This window comes from Dermacentor variabilis, chromosome 11 (assembly GCF_050947875.1).
Source record: "Dermacentor variabilis isolate Ectoservices chromosome 11, ASM5094787v1, whole genome shotgun sequence".
Classification (NCBI taxonomy): Eukaryota; Metazoa; Arthropoda; class Arachnida; order Ixodida; family Ixodidae; genus Dermacentor; species Dermacentor variabilis.
The window spans coordinates 127,120,426-127,142,925 of NC_134578.1; the positions used below are offsets into that span (position 1 = coordinate 127,120,426).

The 22,500-nt window shown below is 56.2% G+C and overlaps 4 non-coding genes across 4 annotated transcripts; 2 read left to right on the forward strand and 2 right to left on the reverse strand.

Annotated features, from left to right (window-relative positions):
• Positions 1–3,000: 3,000 nt before the first annotated feature.
• On the reverse strand, positions 3,001–3,192 carry LOC142565031 (U2 spliceosomal RNA). The gene has a single exon (XR_012824753.1). It is a non-coding gene; the product is annotated as a U2 spliceosomal RNA (small nuclear RNA).
• A 506-nt stretch (positions 3,193–3,698) lies between these two features.
• Positions 3,699–3,888, reverse strand: LOC142565026 (U2 spliceosomal RNA). Its single transcript, XR_012824749.1, has one exon. It is a non-coding gene; the product is annotated as a U2 spliceosomal RNA (small nuclear RNA).
• Positions 3,889–13,201: 9,313 nt separating this feature from the next.
• On the forward strand, positions 13,202–15,016 carry LOC142565122 (small subunit ribosomal RNA). The gene has a single exon (XR_012824806.1). It is a non-coding gene; the product is annotated as a small subunit ribosomal RNA (ribosomal RNA).
• A 1,139-nt stretch (positions 15,017–16,155) lies between these two features.
• On the forward strand, positions 16,156–16,308 carry LOC142565059 (5.8S ribosomal RNA). Its single transcript, XR_012824778.1, has one exon. It is a non-coding gene; the product is annotated as a 5.8S ribosomal RNA (ribosomal RNA).
• Positions 16,309–22,500: the final 6,192 nt, after the last annotated feature.

A 22,500-nucleotide genomic window follows, 5' to 3' on the forward strand; every position in this document is an offset into this window, starting at 1 on the left:
GTGCCCGCTCTTTCATTTCTCCAATCGCTCGCAAACACATTGCATTGCCAGTCTACAGCGGCAATACAAAGCGACGTTTCACCATGCACGTCGAAGTTGATTACCAGTACCGCGCCAGCGTCGACTGGCCGCCGAAGCGACGAGCTCAGCAGCGCATGCGCAAGGGCCGACACCACCCCAACCGAGCTTCCCTGCTTATCGGAGAGAGCAGGTGCGCGTGAACACGGGCGCGCCTGAGTATCTGAGTTTAAAAAAAAAAAGAACTGTGCCCGAGGCAGTGACAAAGACAAGTGGTCGCGGTCGCTCTGAATCTTATCGTATTATAGAAAAGGCGGGTTGGCGGCGCTTCCTCGAGGGTCAAAACGTACAATCGTCGAACTAGCGCTCCCGGCGTCAAGTGGAGTGCATCCTTCTTCTTGTAACGGTTTGCAATTGACTGCTTGAATGTGCCGACCACGCGTCACGGGTCGCGTATAGAGCCAACCGTTGGCAAGAACGCGTCTAGCGTAGCAGCAGAACCGATCGCGGTTGCGATAACCCATCGCTGCGTAGCGAAAGAAAAAAAAAAACGAACGCACCCACACGCAGTTTGTAGCAATAACCGCACAAACCAATGTGGTTTTAAATGTAGCTTCGCAGGTCACAGTAGAAGGGCACTGAAACTTTCTCATAACGCACACTGCTGTAGTCCACAAAGAACAAAGCGCACAAAACAGATCTGATACAGCCGCACTGCATTATTTCGTGTTTTCACTATATCATAACTTTCGTGTGCATGCCACGCAGGCCAGGAGTAAAAGGCAAGAAAAAAAATGATACGCGATCCTAAGCTTTGACTTGGCTGCTGTGGCATTTATGTTCTCTAGGCGAACGCAACGCGCCAGCCTCGACTGGCCGCCGAAGCGACGAGCTCAGCAGCGCATGCGCAAGGGCCCACACCACCCCAACCGAGCTTCCCTGCTTATCGGAGAGAGCAAGTGCGCGTGAACACGGGCGCGTCTGAGTATCTGAGCTTAAAAAAAAAAAAAAACTGTGCCCGAGGCAATGACAAAGGCAAGTGGTCGCGGTCGCTCTGAATCTTATCGTATTATAGAAAAGGCGGGTTGGTGGCGCTTCCTCGAGGGTCAAAACGTACAATCGTCCAACTAGCGCTCCCGGCGTCAAGTGGAGTGCATCCTTCTTCTTGGAACGGTTTGCAATTGACTGCTTGAATGTGCCGACCACGCGACACGCGTCGCGTATAGAGCCAACCGTTGGCAAGAACGCGTCTAGCGTAGCAGCAGAACCGATCGCGGTTGCGATAACCCATCGCTGGTAGCGAAAGAAAAAGACGAACGCACCCACACGCAGTTTGTAGCAATAACCGCGCAAACCAATGTGGCTTTAAATGTAGCTTCGCAGGTCACAGTAGAAGGGCACTGAAACTTTCTCATAACGCACACCGCTGTAGTCCACAAAGAACAAAACGCACAAAATAGATCTGATACAGCCGCACTGCATTATTTCGTGTTTTCACTATATCATAACTTTCGTGTGCATGTCACGCAGGCCAAGGAGTAAAAGGCAAGAAAAAAAAGATGATACGCGATCCTAAGCTTTGACTTGGCTGCTGTGGCATTTATGTTCTCTAGGCGAACGCAATGCACAAACTGAACTCGAATTTCCAATAATGGAAGTTCGTATTTGGCGACATGGTTGTATTTTTGACTAATATTTGCGTTTTTCGCCCGTGCATGCGCTTCACTGCGCTACTCTTTGCCCCTTCAACGCGGCTTCACTGCAATGCGGGAGTGTTCTGCGTTAAGCCGAACCAACAGGCAAAATCGCGCCTAGCACATAGAGTTCCCCCCCCCCCCAAAAAAAAAGGCGGAAAAGAAAAGTAGCCTTATTTAAACGAGAAAGATGCCACGAGTGCCCCAACGGAAAGCTTTAAGGGTTACCGAAGGGTAACTGAGGGCGACGCAACGAGCTTTGGCAAGAAGGACGATGGGTGTAGCGTCACGAGAGATAGGAATAGAGCAGATTGAGGGGCGAGCGAACAAACGCGAGTTAATGACACCTTAGTTTAAACCATGAAAAAAAGAAATGGGCATGCAATGGGGGGGGGGGGGGAAGATGGTCATTGAGGGTTACGGACTCAATTCCAAGAGAAGGGAAGCGTAGCAGGGGGTGGCAGAAAGTTGGGAGGGCAGATTAGATTAGGAAATGTGCAGGGACTACATGGCGACAATTAGCACGTGACCGGGGTACTTGGATACTTATGGGAGAGGCCTTTGCCCTGCACTGGGCGTAACCAGGAGGAGGAGGATGAAAAGGTAGCAACAGGTCTCCATAACATACAGGTTGGAAAGCTGGAGCACCTTTGAACCCTTGAATATATTTCGCAAGGCTTGGCCACACGACAAGCTTGTTTTCGAGGCGTTCGCTCCCACTGCTGCGAAAATGTGCACACAACGGCTGCACAGTAGTAGCCAGAAAGCGGGCACTCTATTTTTCTTTCATAGGGAATCTTTCTTCCACTAGGGCAGCGGATTTTGGCAGGGCGAGCTTGCGTTGGCGCTGTGGTTTACGGATCCAAGCAATAGTGAACTCAAAAATCCAGTGTTGGCTTTGAGCGGGATTCACATTGGTTGCCGAACCCACGGCTAATCATACACCCCCCCCCCCTCCCCGTCCTATAGTGGCTCATTACAGCAGACTGAAACATCGGATAAATAACAATCCTATTTCTTAGACATATAATTTGCCGATTCTCCCTCCGGGTTCTTTCTTTTGCTGTCATTTATTTTTCTCGAAGGCCGTAATAAGAAATTTGCTGGTGCGGCTGTCCCATTTGCGCGGCAAGAAGTGCGACGCTACACAGAGGTGGAGTGGCCGTTTAATTACTCTCGTGGTCCGCGAACCGGCGTCGTTGCGTATGGTATAGGAATGGTGCATGGGAAGTCAGTGCTCGCTTCGAGCTTGTGTTCTTCATTTTGATTGAATGAAGTCTCACCGAAGTGAGCGGGGGCCGATCCCGGAGGTAGTGCAATACCGGGCCGACCTGCGGCGGAGGTGAAGCAGGCTTCAAGCACTCCGCCAACTTCCAAAAATAGGTTTAATATCGTGGGTCCACATAGAACCCGTATCAGATATTAAGCTGATAAGAACAGAGTTTTTTATTATGCTAGTTACATATCACATCATAAATATTTGTTACGAAACCAAGGAAAAAACGGATAAAAGGTGTGTAGTCTAAAACCGGCAAACAAATGACTAAAAAAACTAGTTAGTGGGGTTAGTAATAAAAGGCTAAAACTGTAAAGGTGTAAAACAGCAAAAATCGCTTCTCTAAAAACATAAGATCATCTAAGAGGTGCCGACATCGGCTCTAAAAATCTTTGTAGAGGCGCTGATAGTATCGCTGATGCACAGGCGTTTGAGTGTCCGTAGGTATGACCTACTGCACAGCCTGCGCATCACGCGATCATTCCCCTGATCCCAGGTGCCAAGGCAGCCGACGACCACCGCGTCCACCGTCACGCGTCCCATTTGCGCGGCAAGAAGTGCGACGCTACACACAGGTGGAGTGGCCGTTTAATTACTCTCGTGGTCCGCGAACCGGCGTCGTTGCGTATGGTATAGGAATGGTGCGTGTGAAGTCAGTGCTCGCTTCGAGCTTGTGTTCTTCATTTTGATTGAATGAAGTCTCACCGAAGTGAGCGGGGGCCGATCCCGGAGGTAGTGCAATACCGGGCCGACCTGCGGCGGAGGTGAAGCAGGCTTCAAGCACTCCGCCAACTTCCAAAAATAGGTTTAATATCGTGGGTCCACATAGAACCCGTATCAGATATTAAGCTGATAAGAACAGAGTTTTTTATTATGCTAGTGACAATACACAAAAAATATGGGTTACAAAACAAGGAGAAAACGAGTAAAAGGTGTATAATCTAAAACAGGTAACCAAATGACTAAAAAAACTAGTTAGTGGTGTTAGTAATAAAAGGCTAAAACTGTAAAGGTGTAAAACAGTAAAAATCGCTTCTCTAAAAACATAAGATCATTTAAGAGGTGCCGACATGGGCTCTAAAAATCTTTGTAGAGGCGCTTATGGTATCGCTGATGCACAGGCGTTTGAGTGTCCGTAGGTACGACCTACTACATAGCCTGCGCATCACCCGGTCGTTCCCCACATCCCAGCTGCCAAGGCAGCCGACGACCACCGCGTCCACCGTCACGCGCTGGAACCGCCGGAGGAGATGACGCTGTACAGGGGCGTACTTCTCCTCCTTAGCCTTCCGGGCGTCCTGGAATGCCTGCAGCCTGTTCTCGAAAGGGCAGCAGACATCCAGGATGAGTGCCTCCTCTCCACGGGCCAGTACCAGGTCGGGCTTGAGTGATGTGTTGCCCACGACCTGGTTCTCCGCAATGACTGTAAACCGACCCAAGGCAGCCTTTTTTATTCTGGCGACGATGGTGTTATGACGCTCCGTCATGGCCCGGCTCTGCCGCATGCAGTGGCAAAGTACATGCGGCAGTGTCTCCTCCCCATACCCGCAGCGTCTGCATCTTTTGTCCGCTGCGGGTGCCCAGAGTCTTGTGGCATTGAGGGGGAGGAGATTTAGACGGGCTCGATGCACGAAGCGCCAGTCGATGAAGTGGGTGTAGCGGCCGGACCTCATGAAGTGGGAGTTTGCCGGGTCGGCCGCCACACACACCATCGCCTTGCCTTGGTTCGGTTTGTCTTGCAGAGTCCTGTCCCTTTCAGTGGAGAGGAGCGCCCGGATGGTCTTAACCAGCTTGTGGCGGTTCCTCGCTGACACAGAGGCCTCTCCGCAGTTGATGCGGGCTCCGTGCTCCAACAGCTCCCAGGCGACGGAGAGGCGACGGGAGGCTTTCCGGGCCTCCGTCCACACAGACTGGACCTGTGTGGACGTTTGTCGGAAGTCGCCCTCCGTCTCGCCTGAGAGGTAGGCCTCCATGTCCTCGGTGTTCGCGGGTCGTCTCAGCCGCCTTGACACTACGCCCTCGAGCTCTCCTGCCGCACGCTCCCGGACCTCCACGTCGGTCGACGTCAGTAGCTTGAAGGCTCCATCCACCCGACAGATGTCGCTGAGCTCCGCCGCAAGTGGGATCCCTGCACTGCCAGCCTGAGAGCTTCCGTACAAGTATTCATTGGAAGCTCTGGCTGGCACGTACAGGGTCTTCTTGATGAGCGGGCGGAGCTCCTCGTCCAGGCGTTGCCACTCTCCTTTGCTGGCAAGGCCCACCCGCATGGCAAAGTTGAGGGCTGGATACAAAAATGTTTTGATAGCATCCAGCCTCTGCCATGGGGCGAGCATAGAGGAGAGCAGCTTTCTGCCCAGGTGGATGGCCTCGTCGACCGTCGTCTCGTCCGGTAGCACCCTGAACCCCACTGGACGGCCCAGGAACTTGTGCCCTTGGAAGTCGCCAAGCGCCGGAATCGGGTCGCCACCCACGGTGAAGGAGGTGGGCCGTGTACCCACGGGGTGGCGACCAGACAGGTGTAGAGACCGGCACTTGGCGGCGTTGAGTCGCAGCCCGAGCCGGGCCGACAGGGCTGTTACACGGTCCAAGCGGCTCTGCAGGGTGGTGGGATCCGCGGCCAGCAGCGTCAGATCATCGGCGTAGGCAAGGATGTTGTGCTGCCTATCGCCTCCCTGTACTGCACGGATGACCGGGTCCACCACCAGGTTGAAAAGCAGGCCGCTCAGAGGACAGCCCTGTCTCAGCCCAGCTCCGATGGTGATTGGCTCCGTAATGCCAGCTGCTGCCACGACGCAGGTGGTGTTGGCGCGGTAGAGGTCTTCAACGATGGTAGCAAAGGCCTCCCCCGCGCCGGCGCCGCGGACAGCGTCGACGAGGGCCTGATGGGCGACCGAGCCGAAGGCGTTGGCAAAATCGAGGAACCCCACGCACAGCTCCCCTCCTCCTGTCCTGGCGTCATCCAGGCGTCCCTGCAGCACGAAGTTGTGTTCGAACACTCCATCGTGCGGCAGGAAGCCCTTCTGACACCTGGACAGTACCGCATGGTCGCCCAACCACCTCTGCAGCCGGGTGGTGAGACACCCGGCATACAGTTTGGCGATCGTGCGACCAAGGGCAATGGGTCGCCAGTTTGTGGGGTCCTCGCGGTCGCCCTTCTTGTAGATCAGGATAGTCCTCGTCGATTTCCAGCTCAGGGGCGTGCGGCGGTATTGGAGGCATACGTTGTATACCGCCGCCAGGAACCTGCCCTCAGGGTCCACCTGCCTCCAGTGGTGGTACGTGAGGCGGTCCTCCCCTGGAGCTGTACTCTCGCATTTACGGAGCTTGGCTGCGACTTCTTCCGGTGTAAAAGGGCACAAGTCCAGTTCTTCGGTGGCTGGAAGCCTTGACCTCAGGATGCTGGTATCCACGGGTGTTGGTGACCAGAGGTTCGAGTAGTGGTCCTGCAGTGCGTGGGGGTCGATCGGACAGAGCTGGGACGGGCCTTCAGTGATTAACCGCACTGCCCGGCGCCGGTTCCTTCTGTATAGAGTTTGTATCTGCTGGGGGTTGTCGGGGTTCACCTCGCGCCTCCGTGATTGGCGCGAGTCCCCGACTGGCAGCCGCAGGTGTTTGGTTGCGGCTGCAATGGCACGGTCGAGGATGTTTTCAAACCGTGCCCACTCCCCAGCAGACTCAGGCAACCGGCTCAATGCCCGCAGCTCTGCCGTTTCCTCCGCTAAGGTCCACGCACTGCCCTCTGGCCGTGTGGTACCAGCATGTTCGTCCTGGGTCCCGAAGTCCTGGTTGCTTCCGTCATGGTCCTGCACCTCTGCCCTGCCTGGGGAGAGCTCCTGCATGGCCGCCGGCTCGTGAGCCTCGGAGACTGGTGCTCCCGGGCTGCCTCGGTTGGACGGCAGCGATGGTGTTGGAGAGGGAGAGGCCGAGGCCGCGGTCCGCCCTGACTGGTTTGGCGTCCGCGGAGAAGGTGCCTCGGCCGTCTCGCCATCGCTGCTGTGTCCGGGTGTTCCCCGAGGTGCCACAGGAGACGGCTCCTGGTCGGCGGCCTGCCCGGTCGCCACTGCTGGTGTTCCAAGAGGGTCCTCAGCGGGACCCTCGGTGCTGTCCTGCTCTGCTGGGGGGGTGCCGTTGCTGTCCTGCTCCGACGCACCAATGGCAGCACCCGCGGCGAGATCACGCCTGGCTGCTAGTGCCGCCTCCCTCCTGTGCCACTGCTCGTGGTTGCTCAAGCCCCTCCTTGTGGGGAAGGACATTGAGCAACTGCCACATTGGTGTGGCAGGGCAGCAGGGGGGGCGGCAGTCGAGTTGGCTGCAGCCAGGCAGGCGTGAGAGGCTGGTCGAAGCCCCAGTGTCTCACCGCAGATGCTGCACACGTTGATGGTGCGCCGGATTCTGGTGCCGTGTTCGAGTTCCAGGTGCCGCTGGAGGGACTGCCGCCGCGCTGTCCATTTGGCCGCGGCATAGGCAGCTCGGCAGCCCTCTTCGCAGCACCGGACCGTGTGGGGCACGGGAAAGAACACCGTGAGGGTGCCATCCTCACGGGCCGGCTGGCGTTCCTGCCCAGGGGTGTTGGGGTCGCCATCGTCCTCGCTGATGTCATGGACCGTGCGGCCGTGGCCCCCAGAGTCCATTAGATGGTCTTACCTTCCGGACCCGGCGGCTCTCCTTAAAGGAGGCCAGGTCCGGAGGCTAGGGGGCCACCAGGGATGGCAGCGAGTGGGCCGGGCCCATGACAGACGATGGCGAAGACAGGGGCCAGCCGGTTGTGCCCCAGCACAGCACCAGTCGGGACGGCAGGACCAGCGGGCACCCCGCAGGCAGGCAGCACCAAGCAGTGGTCGGGCCGAGCGGGGCAGGAGTCTCCGAGGGGCGGCAGGCAGCGCCAGGCAGCGGCAGGACCAGGAAGCGGGCCGGTGTGGGTCGTCCAGGGGCCACCAGGTAGTACACACACCTGCTGATACTACACTTTGATCTTAGCCAAAAGGCCGAGAAGCGATGTCCTTCACTTCACTCCATTGTACTACTGCCTTGTGGGCGCCCTGCCGACATTGGTAACCTCAGCAACAGCGTGGGCAATTTTCTAAATTTCAGCCTGTCTAGAGACTCTATGCTCTCTATCTGAGGAATAAACTCGCGACGCCTCAGTCTTTCGCTGTTAACGAAACGCTGTCGCGTAGAAACGAGACCCGAGTGCAAGCTTGTTTGTAAGGCCAAACCAACGACGGCAACCTCGTAGAAAACGGAGCAGGCGAGCGGAAAACACGCGCAAGGGGAATGCTTATTTGCGTCTGAATGCGGCCGCTCGAGGTGACTTTCTTTGAGGCCTTCGTTTCGAGCCCGTGCGCAAGTGTAATATAGCACGCGCATTTCCTTCATTTCTTTTTATTTACCGCAAGGCCCACTGAAAATTTTGATACGGCACAGGCCGGGACGGATCGCAACGTGTAGAATCGACCGGCAGAATTAGGTAGCGTGCCCCATGTACGAAGACGAGCAACATAGAAGTGAATGAAAAAAAAAATAAATATAGAAAAGACTGCGCACTCCTTCCAACCGGAAACAGAGGGGGGAGAAGAATCGCCATGTGAAGCACAGGTATTGTATGTTAAAAAAAAGTGCTACCTCATAATGTTTACCACTATCGCGCGCGCGCGTGTGTGTATATGTATATGTACAAACATACATACATACATACATACATATATATATATATATATATATACACACACACACACACACACATACACACATGCTAGCATAGCTTAAACGCAGCTTTGAAGCTCAGCCTTACACAAGAAGAAAGCACCACCCCTTTCGCAATCCCCATTTGAACCATTTAAGTGAGAAACGTGAGTACAGCCAGGTCGTTCGAAACTGGCGCGAAAACGCATTGGCGCCATCTGTGTACGGAACTAGGAAAACCTACGGACTTCGCCATACAGAAAGAAAGGTAGATGGCGCGAGCGAACTAGAGCCAGTGAGTAATGGCAGAAACGTCTTGGGAAGAGAGAAAAAAAAAACACGCAAAGGTTGTTGGCTTGTGGCAGCATTCTATTTTACAGCGAGCAAAGAGCATAGCAGCTTCTAAAGGAGCAGCTAAAAAAAGAAGAACGTGAGAGAGGGAGACAAACAGGCGTGTTTCCTTAGAATGCAGAGCATGCAGCACACACAATCAAGTGCCAAAGAGACCGGGAAAGCAGATGGCGCGAAGGCGTATGTCGTCAAAGCTTGAAAGCAATTTATAAACTACAAGGCGCGCCGAAGTCAACCTACTCTCATCAGGTTGCTCCCGCCTCCAATTGCATTTAAATTAAAATTACAGTCGCCTCAAAGGCAGAGAGAGAGAGAGAGAGAGAAAATAAATACACTCGCTTCGTGCAGCTGCACCCGCTCAAATTTTACAGCAAGAGCACTCCCGAAAGCGCAAAGCCCGCTGCTGCCTGGCCGGAATGCGCTCGCTTCAGGAAATCGCCGTGCTTGCCTCGGCAACCAAGAGGTGTCGCTTGGCACACTGCTGCATTGTAGCACACCGGGAACCGTGCAGACGTCGGCGATCGCCTCGACATCGCTGCGAGCGCTCGAAGAGACAAAGTCCGAAACGACGTCAGCCGGGGCGGCGGGAGCTCGATACCCTTCACGCAACTTCTGCGTGTACACCGCCGAACGGCCACGACGGAATCGCTGGCATCCTGCTCGCAGCTGCATTGTGTCGCGCCGGGAATCGTGGAAACACCACGCAGACGTCGGCGTCGGCCCCGACATGGCTTCGAGCGCTCCAAGAGACTAAGTCCGAAACGACGTCAGCCGGGGCGTCGAGCACGCCGCCCGCGCTGGTCGCACTCGTGCTCGGAAATGGCGAAGGGGACCGCGCTAGCGTGCCTTGAATCGGTGAGCGGCGGTACCGCGGCGATCGCGAGAGCTCGTATCAGCCGCGCCAAAGCGAAATATTGGCGCTCGGCTCGGCGCAGTACGCCGCCTCGTCGCACGAGTACGGCCCCATGGAGGTCTGGCCACTTATCGCTGCTATTATAAGGGGCCATACGGTCCCGGCTGACGTTGTACCGCAGTGCGATTTTCGGCTTGCGCGTCTTCGTAGCTGTTTCCGCGCACTGCTGCGGAGTCGAGAATCGTGCCCAGGCACGGCTACGCGAGCGCTCGAAGCGACCGAAGTCCGAAACGACGTCGGCCGGGGCGGCGGGAGCTCGATACCCTTCACGAAACTTCTGCGTGTACACCGCCGCACGGCCACGACGGAATCGCTGGCATCCCGCTCGCAGCTGCATTGTGTCGCGCCGGGAATCGTGGAAACACCACGCAGACGTCGGCGTCAGCCCCGACGTGGCTTCGAGCGCTCCAAGAGACAAAGTCCGAAACGACGTCAGCCGGGGCGTCGAGCACACCGCCCGCGCTGGTCGCACTCGTGCTCGGAAATGGCGAAGGGGACCGCGCTAGCGTGCCTTGAATCGGTGAGCGGCGGTACCGCGGCGATCGCGAGAGCTCGTATCAGCCGCGCCAAAGCGAAATATTGGCGCTCGGCTCGGCGCAGTACGCCGCCTCGTCGCACGAGTACGGCCCCATGGAGGTCTGGCGACTTATCGCTGCTATTATAAGGGGCCATACGGTCCCGGCTGACGTTGTACCGCAGTGCGATTTTCGGCTTGCGCGTCTTCGTAGCTGTTTCCGCGCACTGCTGCGGAGTCGAGAATCGTGCTCAGGCACGGCTACGCGAGCGCTCGAAGCGACCGAAGTCCGAAACGACGTCGGCCGGGGCGGCGGGAGCTCGATACCCTTCACGAAACTTCTGCGTGTACGCCGCCGCACGGCCACGACGGAATCACTGGCATCCTGCCCGCAGCTGCATTGTGTCGCGCCGGGAATCGTGGAAACACCACGCAGACGTCGGCGTTGGCCCCGACGTGGCTTCGAGTGCTCCAAGAGACAAAGTCCGAAACGACGTCAGCCGGGGCGTCGAGCACGCCGCCCGCGCTGGTCGCACTCGTGCTCGGAAATGGCGAAGGGGACCGCGCTAGCGTGCCTTGAATCGGTGAGCGGCGGTACCGCGGCGATCGCGAGAGCTCGTATCAGCCGCGCCAAAGCGAAATATTGGCGCTCGGCTCGGCGCAGTACGCCGCCTCGTCGCACGAGTACGGCCCCATGGAGGTCTGGCCACTTATCGCTGCTATTATAAGGGGCCATACGGTCCCGGCTGACGTTGTACCGCAGTGCGATTTTGGGCTTGCGCGTCTTCGTAGCTGTTTCCGCGCACTGCTGCGGAGTCGAGAATCGTGCCCAGGCACGGCTACGCGAGCGCTCGAAGCGACAGAAGTCCGAAACGACGTCAGCCGGGGCGGCGGGAGCTCGACGCCTTTCACGAAACTTTGGCGTACAAGCCGCCGCACGGCCACTACTTAGTCGGCGTCACCGTGCAGAGGGCTGCACTATAGCTCGCCGGGAACTGGGGGAGAACCTGGCGGGCGTCGTCGTCGGCCCCGCGACGTTGGCGCGAGCGCTCGAAGAGACCAAGTCCGAAACGACGTCAGCCGGGGCGGCGGGAGCTCGATACCCTTCACGAAACTTCTGCGTGTACGCCGCCGCACGGCCGCGACGGAATCGCTGGCATCCCGCTCGCAGCTGCATTGTGTCGCGCCGGGAATCGTGGAAACACCACGCAGACGTCGGCGTCGGACCCGACATGGCTTCGAGCGCTGCAAGAGACAAAGTCCGAAACGACGTCAGCCGGGGCGTCGAGCACGCCGCCCGCGCTGGTCGCACTCGTGCTCGGAAATGGCGAAGGGGACCGCGCTAGCGTGCCTTGAAACGGTGAGCGGCGGTACCGCGGCGATCGCGAGAGCTCGTATCAGCCGCGCCAAAGCGAAATATTGGCGCTCGGCTCGGCGCAGTACGCCGCCTCGTCGCACGAGTACGGCCCCATGGAGGTCTGGCGACTTATCGCTGCTATTATAAGGGGCCATACGGTCCCGGCTGACGTTGTACCGCAGTGCGATTTTGGGCTTGCGCGTCTTCGTAGCTGTTTCCGCGCACTGCTGCGGAGTCGAGAATCGTGCCCAGGCACGGCTACGCGAGCGCTCGAAGCGACAGAAGTCCGAAACCACGTGAGCCGGGCCGGCGGGAGCTCGACGCCTTTCACGCAACTTTGGCGTACAAGCCGCTGCACGGCCACTACTCAGTCGGCGCCGCCGTGCAGAGGGCTGCGCTATAACACGCCGGGAACCGGGAGAGAACCGGCCGGGCGTCGTCGTCGGCCCCGCGACGTTGGCGCGAGCGCTCGAAGAGACACAGTCCCAAACGATGTCAGCCGGGGCGTCGAGCACGCCGCCCGCGCTGGTCGCACTCGTGCTCGGAAATGGCGAAGGGGCCGGGCTAGCTTTCCTCGAATCGATCGGCCGGGGGCCGCCCCGTAGGGGGACCGAAAGGCGATCGTTCAGGAAACGGCACTGGCCATTCGCGAGAAATTGCCGTTCGCGCATTCGATGGACGCGCTGCAGTTTCACGACTTCGGCATGGTGCCGCCGACGTAAGCTTTCAATCTTGCTCGCGGCGTTACGAGGCGGCACGATTTCCGCCAAACGCTCGTCGAAAGTGCCACGAGTACGGCCCCATGGAGGTTTGGGTACTTATCGCTGCTATTATATGGGGGTCCCAGAGAGCAGTCGCCCCCAAAGCGACCTGGGTGTTTGATGTGCGGCGGGCTTCGTGCCCGTCAAGCGTGTCCCCGGTATCGCTCCCGTGGATCCCACAGCTGACGTCTGCAGCCTCATCCGCTTGATGCGTTAGGGGCTGGTTGTCGGACGACGCTTTTTCCACGATATCGAGGTGTGTTCCCCATCGTCCTCGGACGAGTCAAATACGAAAGCGCCGAAGGCGCGGGCGTGACCCGTCGCCTGGCGGCTTTGCCGTCTCGGCTACGTTGCAAGTGTCGGTCGGTCCACCAGTGCTGCGGGCTCGAGAGAAACCGCAAGCCGCGATCGAGTTGACACAACCAGTCTATCGAGAATGTTGCGTGCTTCTTGCCGCGTGGCGATACCCGGCCCTGCGGGGAGGGCGCCGTAGCGAGCTCGAACGCCGTCGTCTCGGACTGTGCAAAGTGCTACACTTTGCGAGAACGAAGCGTGTTGGGGCGCCTGAAGGTGGCCTCGGCATCGCAAAAACGGCGTCCGGCCTGCTTGAAAGGCTGGACGCGCAGTTGAACGATTACCTGGTTGATCCTGCCAGTAATCATATGCTTGTCTCAAAGATTAAGCCATGCATGTCTAAGTACATGCCGAAATAAGGCGAAACCGCGAATGGCTCATTAAATCAGTTATGGTTCCTTAGATCGTTTCTTCCTACTTGGATAACTGTGGCAATTCTAGAGCTAATACATGCAGTGAGCCTGAAGCCCTTTGGGCGACGGGTGCTTTTATTAGACCAAGATCGATCGGGTTTCGGCCCGTATTGTGTGGTGACTCTGGATAACTTTGTGCTGATCGCATGGCCACGAGCCGGCGACGTTTCTTTCAAGTGTCTGCCTTATCAACTTTCGATGGTAGGTTACTTGCTTACCATGGTTGTTACGGGTAACGGAGAATCAGGGTTCGATTCCGGAGAGGGAGCCTGAGAAACGGCTACCACATCCAAGGAAGGCAGCAGGCGCGCAAATTACCCACTCCCGGCACGGGGAGGTAGTGACGAAAAATAACAATACGGGACTCTTTTGAGGCCCCGTAATTGAAATGAGTACACTCTAAATCCTTTAACGAGGATCAATTGGAGGGCAAGTCTGGTGCCAGCAGCCGCGGTAATTCCAGCTCCAATAGCGTATACTAAAGCTGCTGCGGTTAAAAAGCTCGTAGTTGGATCTCAGTTCCAGACGAGTAGTGCATCTACCCGATGCGACGGCTCGGACTGAACATCATGCCGGTCCTTTCTTGGTGCACTTCATTGTGTGCCTCGAGAAGGCCGGTGCTTTTACTTTGAAAAAATTAGAGTGCTCAACGCAGGCGAGTCGCCTGAATAAACTTGCATGGAATAATAGAACAAGACCTCGTTTCTGTTCTGTTGGTTTTTGGAATACGAGGTAATGATTAAGAGGGACAGACGGGGGCATTCGTATTGCGGCGCTAGAGGTGAAATTCTTGGACCGTCGCAAGACGAACTACTGCGAAAGCATTTGCCAAGAATGTTTTCTTTGATCAAGAACGAAAGTCAGAGGTTCGAAGGCGATCAGATACCGCCCTAGTTCTGACCATAAACGATGCCAACCAGCGATCCGCCTGAGTTACTCAAATGACTCGGCGGGCAGCTTCCGGGAAACCAAAGTGTTTGGGTTCCGGGGGAAGTATGGTTGCAAAGCTGAAACTTAAAGGAATTGACGGAAGGGCACCACCAGGAGTGGAGCCTGCGGCTTAATTTGACTCAACACGGGAAAACTTACCCGGCCCGGACACTGGGAGGATTGACAGATTGAGAGCTCTTTCTTGATTCGGTGGATGGTGGTGCATGGCCGTTCTTAGTTGGTGGAGCGATTTGTCTGGTTAATTCCGATAACGAACGAGACTCTAGCCTATTAAATAGGTGCGGGGTTCCCAGCACCTTACAACCTTCTTAGAGGGACAAGCGGCTCCTAGCCGCACGAAACAGAGCAATAACAGGTCTGTGATGCCCTTAGATGTCCGGGGCCGCACGCGCGCTACACTGAAGGAAGCAGCGTGTCTTTATCCCTGTCTGAAAAGACTGGGTAACCCGTGGAACTTCTTTCGTGATTGGGATAGGGGCTTGCAATTGTTCCCCTTGAACGAGGAATTCCCAGTAAGCGCGAGTCATAAGCTCGCGTTGATTACGTCCCTGCCCTTTGTACACACCGCCCGTCGCTACTACCGATTGAATGATTTAGTGAGGTCTTCGGACCGATGTCCGGCGCGGCCTTTCGGTTGCGCCGGTCTGTTGGAAAGATGACCAAACTTGATCATTTAGAGGAAGTAAAAGTCGTAACAAGGTTTCCGTAGGTGAACCTGCGGAAGGATCATTACCGGATTGTGAAGGGTGACGAGCGCCATTGTTTCAACCCCGTGTGGGTGAAGCAGCTCGCTGCGCCCGACGCTTTCCGCCGCTGGCCCCGCTTGGACGCGGGGACGGCTATACCCGAACATGCCGGGGACTGCCTGAATTTTGAGGGGCGCCCCGTGCGAAATTTGTTGCGCCCAGTGGACGCAGGCTGCAACCTTGGACGGTTGGCTTGGCCGCGCCCGCGGGTAGAAACGGCGTAACGCACAATGGGTGGGCTTTCTGTCCGCCTCGGCGCTCTTGCGCGGAAGGGGAGTAAGACGACCCGACCTGCTGCTTTGCCCAGTACGAGGGGAACGGCGAAGCGTGCGGTCGGTCAAGGAACTGACGGTCGAGAGCAGCTGCCGCTTAGTACACACGGAACCGTGGTGCGAGCGCTCTCCCGTCCTCCGCGGCAAACGCTGCCGAGTCTGAAAAGGCTGGCGGCTGCCGGTCGCTTCCTGCGGCGAGTATGGAGTAACGACCCGACTTTGTTGCTGCCCAAGTACTAAAGGAACGGTGTGGCGCTCGGTCGGTCATGGAAGTGGCGGTATGAGGGTGCGGCTGCCAAGTACGGAAGGAACCGTGGCCTAAAGCGCTCTCCCGTCCTCCGCGGCAAATGCTGCCGAGCCCGACAGGGCCGGCGGCTGCCGGTCGGCTCCTGCTCGTGACGCGCGAGGTGTCCGAGATCGCGGTTCAATGCGACGACGTCTGCAGGCTATTTGCCCGCCGCCGAGGGAAAGGCGGCGTTGCTGCGAAGTACCGAAGGAAACGCGGCTTTGCTACGTCGGAAGCGTTCTGCGGTTAGCGGACTTGTGCGCTTTGGGAAGGCGCCGCACGTCGAAAGAGGAAAAGTACGGACAGACGAGGGACCGTAGTCCCGGATTCGAACGCACTTGCGGCCAAGCACCTTGCTGGCTTCGTCTTCCGCCTCAAGTAGACTTGTTGTGGCTCCGGCGCAGAAAGCCCCTCCCTGGCACTGGCCGAGTGGTTTTGGAGAGCTGCGCGAGTACGCACGGCGAAAGAGCACACGCCGAAAGGCGCTCTTCGAAACCACACACAGGGAGACGCCACGTGCCTGAAACCCTGGTTGTACTGTACTGAATTGAACAAACTATTTTTCACGACTCTAAGCGGTGGATCACTCGGTTCTCGGGTCGATGAAGAACGCAGCCAGCTGCGAGACTTGGTGTGAATTGCAGGACACACTGAGCACTGATTCTTTGAACGCACATTGCGGCCTTGGGTCTTCCCTTGGCTTCGTCTGTCTGAGGGTCGGATCACATATCAAGAGAGCCTTCGGCGCACAGGGAAGGTGCGTCCGTCGACTCGTTTTGACCGCGTCGGCATCATGGACAGTACGTTGAGCGCTAATGCCACGCGCCAGCGACCTCACAAAGAAGGAGACGGTGGCGAGCCGTTGTGCCAAATCTTCGAAGAGACGGAAACGAGGCATTATAATCTACTGCAGCGCGACGTGTGCGCGCCTCTAGCAAGACCGCCGCAGGATGGTGTCGGATACCTGCAGGGAAAGAGCGGTCCAAGCGCGAGGTGTCAACGTCCGTTGCCATGTAGCGCGCACGTTTGCGAGAGAGTCGGAAGCGATCGCAATCTGCGTTGTTTGCCTTCGGAGTACGTCGAGCTCCAGAGCTGGTCGCTCGTTCGTGTCACCGCAGCTGTGTGGGCACCCCTTCCGGGCTTCGTCGCAGGAATCTGAAGATTCTTGCGAGGAGCGGGGAGGAGAAGGGTGTGCCCCCGAAAGCGGTTCGACGCGATAGCGCCGTCTGCGAGCGAGAAGAGCACGGCACGGCGCAGAAATTGCCGCGAAACGGAAAATGTCTCCTTCGAGAGCGTTGGCCGAGCTGACGCGTTCCGTCGTAGTCCGCCGTCGGTCCAAGTGCTTCGCAGTCTCTGTCCCCTAAAGACTGGGCCACTCCAGTTGGGGCAGGGGCGACGCTACACGAGACGATGCCCCCCGCCAGGTTTTAGTCGTCCCTGCGGTGCCTGCTGAAGCGGCGCGCTGCTACGGCGATCTTTGCCTCGGTGGTGTTTGGGCTTCAGACACGGTCGCTTACCACGCAACTGCTCGTGCGCCGCACGCGTGCAGGCGGTTCACCGCCTGCCAGCCTCGTCTATAAGTAGCTCCGTGTTGGGCGAAGGACGTGGTAGGGCGTCGTACTCGGTTGGCGCTGGGTTTTCGAACGTGTCGAGTCCTTTTCGGCATACCGCTCGTATGACGCACGCGCGCAGGCGTTGTGCCGCCTGCCAGCCTCGTCCGCAAGGACGTGGCAGGGCGTCGTACTCGGTCGCGCCGGAATGGGCGAAAGCGATGTATCCGTTGTCGACCTCAGATCAGGCGAGACAACCCGCTGAATTTAAGCATATCACTAAGCGGAGGAAAAGAAACCAACAGGGATTCCCCGAGTAGCTGCGAGCGAAACGGGACCGAGCCCAGCACCGAATCCCCCGTCCTTGCAGGCGGTCGGGAAATGTGGTGTATGGGAGGCGACGTTCTCGGGTGTTTGCGACGGTGCAAGTCCCCCTGACAGGGGCTTGTCCCAGAGTGGGTGCCAGGCCCGTCTCCGCCGTTGCGCGCCCGGGATGAAGCCTCCCGTGAGTCGGGTTGCTTGAGAGTGCAGCCCTAAGTGGGTGGTAAACTCCATCTAAGGCTAAATACGACCGAGAGACCGATAGTTCACAAGTACCGTGAGGGAAAGTTGAAAAGAACTTTGAAGAGAGAGTTCAAGAGTACGTGAAACCGCTTAGAGTAAAACGGGTGGGCCCTCGAAGCTCGAAAGCGGTGGGATTCAGTCTCCGGAAGACCGCGGAGCCGGCGGCGTCGGGTAAACGGCCCCCTTCGGGGGGCTGTTCCGGCTGCTGGCACGCAGACGCGGTCTCTTTTTTGTTTTTGTTTTTCTTTTTTTTTAAATTAATTTCTCCTTTAATTAATTAATGAATTATTACTCGTATTACGGTATGATAGTTGCCGGGGCACTCGATGCTACTGTTGCGTGCGTGCACAGAATGGTACTTAGTTAATAGCTAGCTACAGGTTTATTGACTTCATTAGGTCCTTGTTCAGCATGGTTGCTGTTTGCACTTCTTGAAATGGTTTTGGCGTTGCAACAACGCAAAGTACATTACCTATCTGTGTCACAGATATGCCACTGTTAAGAATATCTAGCCCGCTGTCGCTTTTAAGCGATCTGAGTGCGCGCAGTTTACTACTGTGCGTCCAGAGATTCCAGCCGTGCAAGGATGCGTTAGCGGCCAGCGGCGCTATTTATGCCATTTCCTTAGGAACCTTCTGAATATAGGCTTCCTACGTATCGCAATTTGAATTTGAATGCGCATTTAAACCTTTCCTTAACTAATGCAATATGCTAAGCTACATTAGTGAACTCTTTTTCCGTTTACGGGCCTTGGCCGTGCCTGGCGTCCTATATCTCTTAAAGGCTATGTACTGCACGGAACTAGGTTGGTTCCTTATGCAAATCTTCACGCCGCATTAACTTAAAAATTTTTCTGGTGGGTGGCGAGTGCTCATGCATATTCTATCGTTAATCCGATATCAGTATCACGTGCGATTGGGTCTCCGCAGCCCGCCGCGTGCTGCACGCTACTTAAGGGGGCGTCGGCCTGCAGCCCAGTTCAGTGCAGCGCACCTGCTACGGTCGCGCGTTTGGTCGGGCCCTCCGGGCATCATGACAGGCTGAGCTGTGGTCCGCGTCCCCGTGCCGTGCCTGCAGCGTTTGGTGAGAGCGGCGGCCCAGTCCGAGGTTTTTTTTTTTGTGTTTTTGTTTTTCTTTTTTTTTTAAATTAATTTCTCCTTTAATTAATTAATGAATTATTACTCGTATTACGGTATGATAGTTGCCGGGGCACTCGATGCTACTGTTGCGTGCGTGCACAGAATGGTACTTAGTTAATAGCTAGCTACAGGTTTATTGACTTCATTAGGTCCTTGTTCAGCATGGTTGCTGTTTGCACTTCTTGAAATGGTTTTGGCGTTGCAACAACGCAAAGTACATTACCTATCTGTGTCACAGATATGCCACTGTTAAGAATATTTAGCCCGCTGTCGCTTTTAGGCGATCTGAGTGCGCGCAGTTTACTACTGTGCGTCCAGAGATTCCAGCCGTGCAAGGATGCGTTAGCGGCCAGCGGCGCTGTTTATGCCATTTCCTTAGGAACCTTCTGAATATAGGCTAGAAATGTCCGCTTATCGCGGACATTTCTAGCCTCTTTCCTGTACACTACTCTGTTCTGGACGCCTTTTATATGCCTGCAAAGTACCTGCGGACGTATGCGATTAGCTCACTGAGCTATCGCTAACTCGATGGTCGGTGGTTCGAATCCTGTGGCCCGGCACCTCCCCTTTCCTTCCTTTTTTTTTCTTCTTTCTTTTTTTTCTCTTTTTTTTTCTTCAAATCTTTGCTTCCCCCCCCTTTTTTTTTCTTATCTTTTTTTTTTTTTTTTGTACTTTGGACTGGGCTCGGCGGCTGGGCTTTGATGTATGGCACGGGGGCGCTGTTTGTTGTCGTTTTGGAAGCCTCTGTCTCGGTAATAAGTCCCCAATCTTTCAATTTTTGGTTATGGCAAGCAACATTCATTTTCTTGTATATCCCTTGCAAAATATAAAGTGTCACTTGTGTGTTTACTCAGATCGTCGGATGGCACCTTTGGAGCGTCATTATGAGGAGAAGCACGGCTTAGCAATTAACTGGAGATGCTCGGTATGTACTTGCGCCTTTCGGAGCTCGCGTAGTGTTGCAGCACATTATCGGCGCTGCTCTAGTACAGCGAGTTCGGCCGCCGAGACCTCTGTCATAACTGACAACGTTAATGAGGCACCCTCGGACAGGTCGGGAGTGGGACTTCACACTGATCCCAGCTCTAATGGCAATGTCAATGAGACTATCCTTGCTTATCCACCAGCCAGTAACGAATGTAGTCAGTGTCGAACGTTACTGTCTTCCAGAGTGGCCCTCGAGGCGCATTACAAGAAAAAACATGGCGTTACGGTTCGTTGGTTATGTTCGTGCTGCTCTCAAGCCACCTACATAACATCCCACTCGGCCTCCGCGCATTTTTCGAAATGTAGGAAAAAGACCCCCTCCTTTGCAGTGGTCGAGGGTGGGGCATTAGCTAATAAAAGCGCAACCGGTCATGCGGACGCCACGGGCACTAAGACTGTCCATCCTCGTTGCTCTGGAACTACTGCGGAAGGTGATGGCAATGGAACTCTCCGGGCGAATGCCTCTCCTCGGCTCTGGAGCACCTCTGAGCTGCGTAAAGTGGCTACTGCTCGGTTTAAGCTGGGTACAAGCGCTACTGGCTATGCTATTAGCTTTTGGATCGCCGGGAGGACTGCCGCGGAGATCGATGCCCTCCTGTCCTCGGCCCAGTATGCAGAATTTGAAAAGCAACTGAAGTCAGGCAATTCGGTGGACAACTCCCGAGTCACCTTGAAGGAGAAATCCGACCCCCCTCAATTTTCAAGTGGCAGCGTGGGGCTAGCCTCTCATGGCAGGCAACATGGCAAGTCAAAAGTTCTTTCGACTGTGCGCTTACCGTTATTCTCCACCTCCTCGTCATCCTCCTCCTCTTTGGGCAGGGAAGAGCCGCCACCCACCCCTGGGCAGCTACCCAGCGCCAATTGTGGCGCTGAAGACCAGACTGTTTCCCCTGCCAGCGATGCTGGGGTGCCACCGGGGGGCGAAATCAAAGAGGTGAATAGTGCTGACCGCCAGGGGGTTCCCCAGTCGTCACCCACTGGGATGAGCGGTGGGTCTGGCCGTGCGTCGCCGGGGTACGGTGCCACTACAGCGCACTCGCCGCCCTCTGCCGGGAGGGACGTGCTAGAGGGCAGTGGGCTTAGGCCCCGGCCAACGTCGCCCGCCTCACCAGATCCCCAAACCGGCTTCATGGGGGGAGGTGTTTCAGTGGCACCTGAGGAGGAAGACTGCTTCTTTGAAGCCCTAGAACATCAGGAAGAGGAGGATGGAGATAACACGGTCGACAGCTTGCCCCACGATGATGAGACTGTTCGCCTGCCACAGTGTACGGGGGGGAGTCGGATGGATCCGGATGCGTCTACACGGGACGTCCGCTTTAGCAGTGAGTTGAGAGATTTCTCTTATGGGCCTCAGGCTCCGGCTGGCTCATCTCTAGGGAGTACTGTTCCCGGCGATCAGGCGGAACCATCTAGAAGGCCGCGGTCCCGCGCAGTGCCCACAGCTAGCGCTTACCAGCCCTGGACCGAGCCACAGATACGCATTTTGGCCCAGGCCGAGGCTAGGTTGCCACCCGGCGAGCGCCTGGTTAATGCAGCTCTGGCCGCGATATACACTACACGCTCTCTCGATGCCATAAAGTGCCTGAGAAGGCAAGCTAGGTATCGAGAGATCCTGGCCGAAGAGTCCGCGCAGGTTGTCACTTTGGCACCGGTGGGGCCTACTCTGTACGAGGCCGAACTGTGTGACACCGGTGCCAATATTACGCCCTCTGACGGCCAGGGTCTCTCGATTGACGAGGTTCGAGACCTGCTTTTAGCCTGTGGCGTCGATGAGCGTGGCCTTGCTGTAAACCTCGTGAGTTCCCCTCTCACAATGAGCGACTTGCGCTTAATCTACGAATATTTTGGCGTGAAAAGTCGACGTGGCCGGAGGCGGGGTGGGAAACCTGACGATCTAAAAGTACAAAGGCGCCCTAATGAAAGCGCACGTTCCTTTAAACGGCGTCTTTACGCCGAACATCAGCGCCTATATACCCTGGGCCCAAAAGTCCTTCTTGAGGAATTAATCTCTAGCAGCGGTACTCTCAAACCTCTGACCCTGGAGGACATTCATGACACGTTCGACGAGATTTTCTCTTCTGAGTCCCCTCACGTTGAGGAGGTCGGCGTGGATGGCGGTCTACCCCAGAGCTGCCCTAGAGTCTCGGCTGAGGAGGTGGTTTTGGCGCTAAAGGGCATGGTTGCTTCGTCGGCCCCTGGTCCCGACGGAGTAACCGTGCGCGAACTTAGAAAAATTCCGCCAGAGGTTTTAGCACTAATACTATCTAACTGGCTGACCCACCATAATATTCCGGACGAGCTCCGCATTTCGCGCACTGTTTTCATTCCGAAGTCAGTCGACGTATCTTCAGCATCTGAGCTTAGACCACTCACTATTTCGTCGGTATTGTTACGGCTGTACTCCCGCGTGCTTCTAGCCAGACTACAGGAGACCTATAAATTCCACCCACTACAGAGTGGGTTCTCCAGGGACCGGTCGGCGCAGTCCAACCTTCTGCTATTGCAGGGGTTAATGAAACATGCAAAACGCTTTAACCGACATTTCTATGCTGCCTCGCTTGACCTTCGGAAGGCTTTCGACTCCGTCAGTCGTCATGCGCTTCTCTCTTCCTTACGAGAGGGAGGGGCGCATGATGACTACGTGCTGTCGATCGCTGACCAATATTATGGTC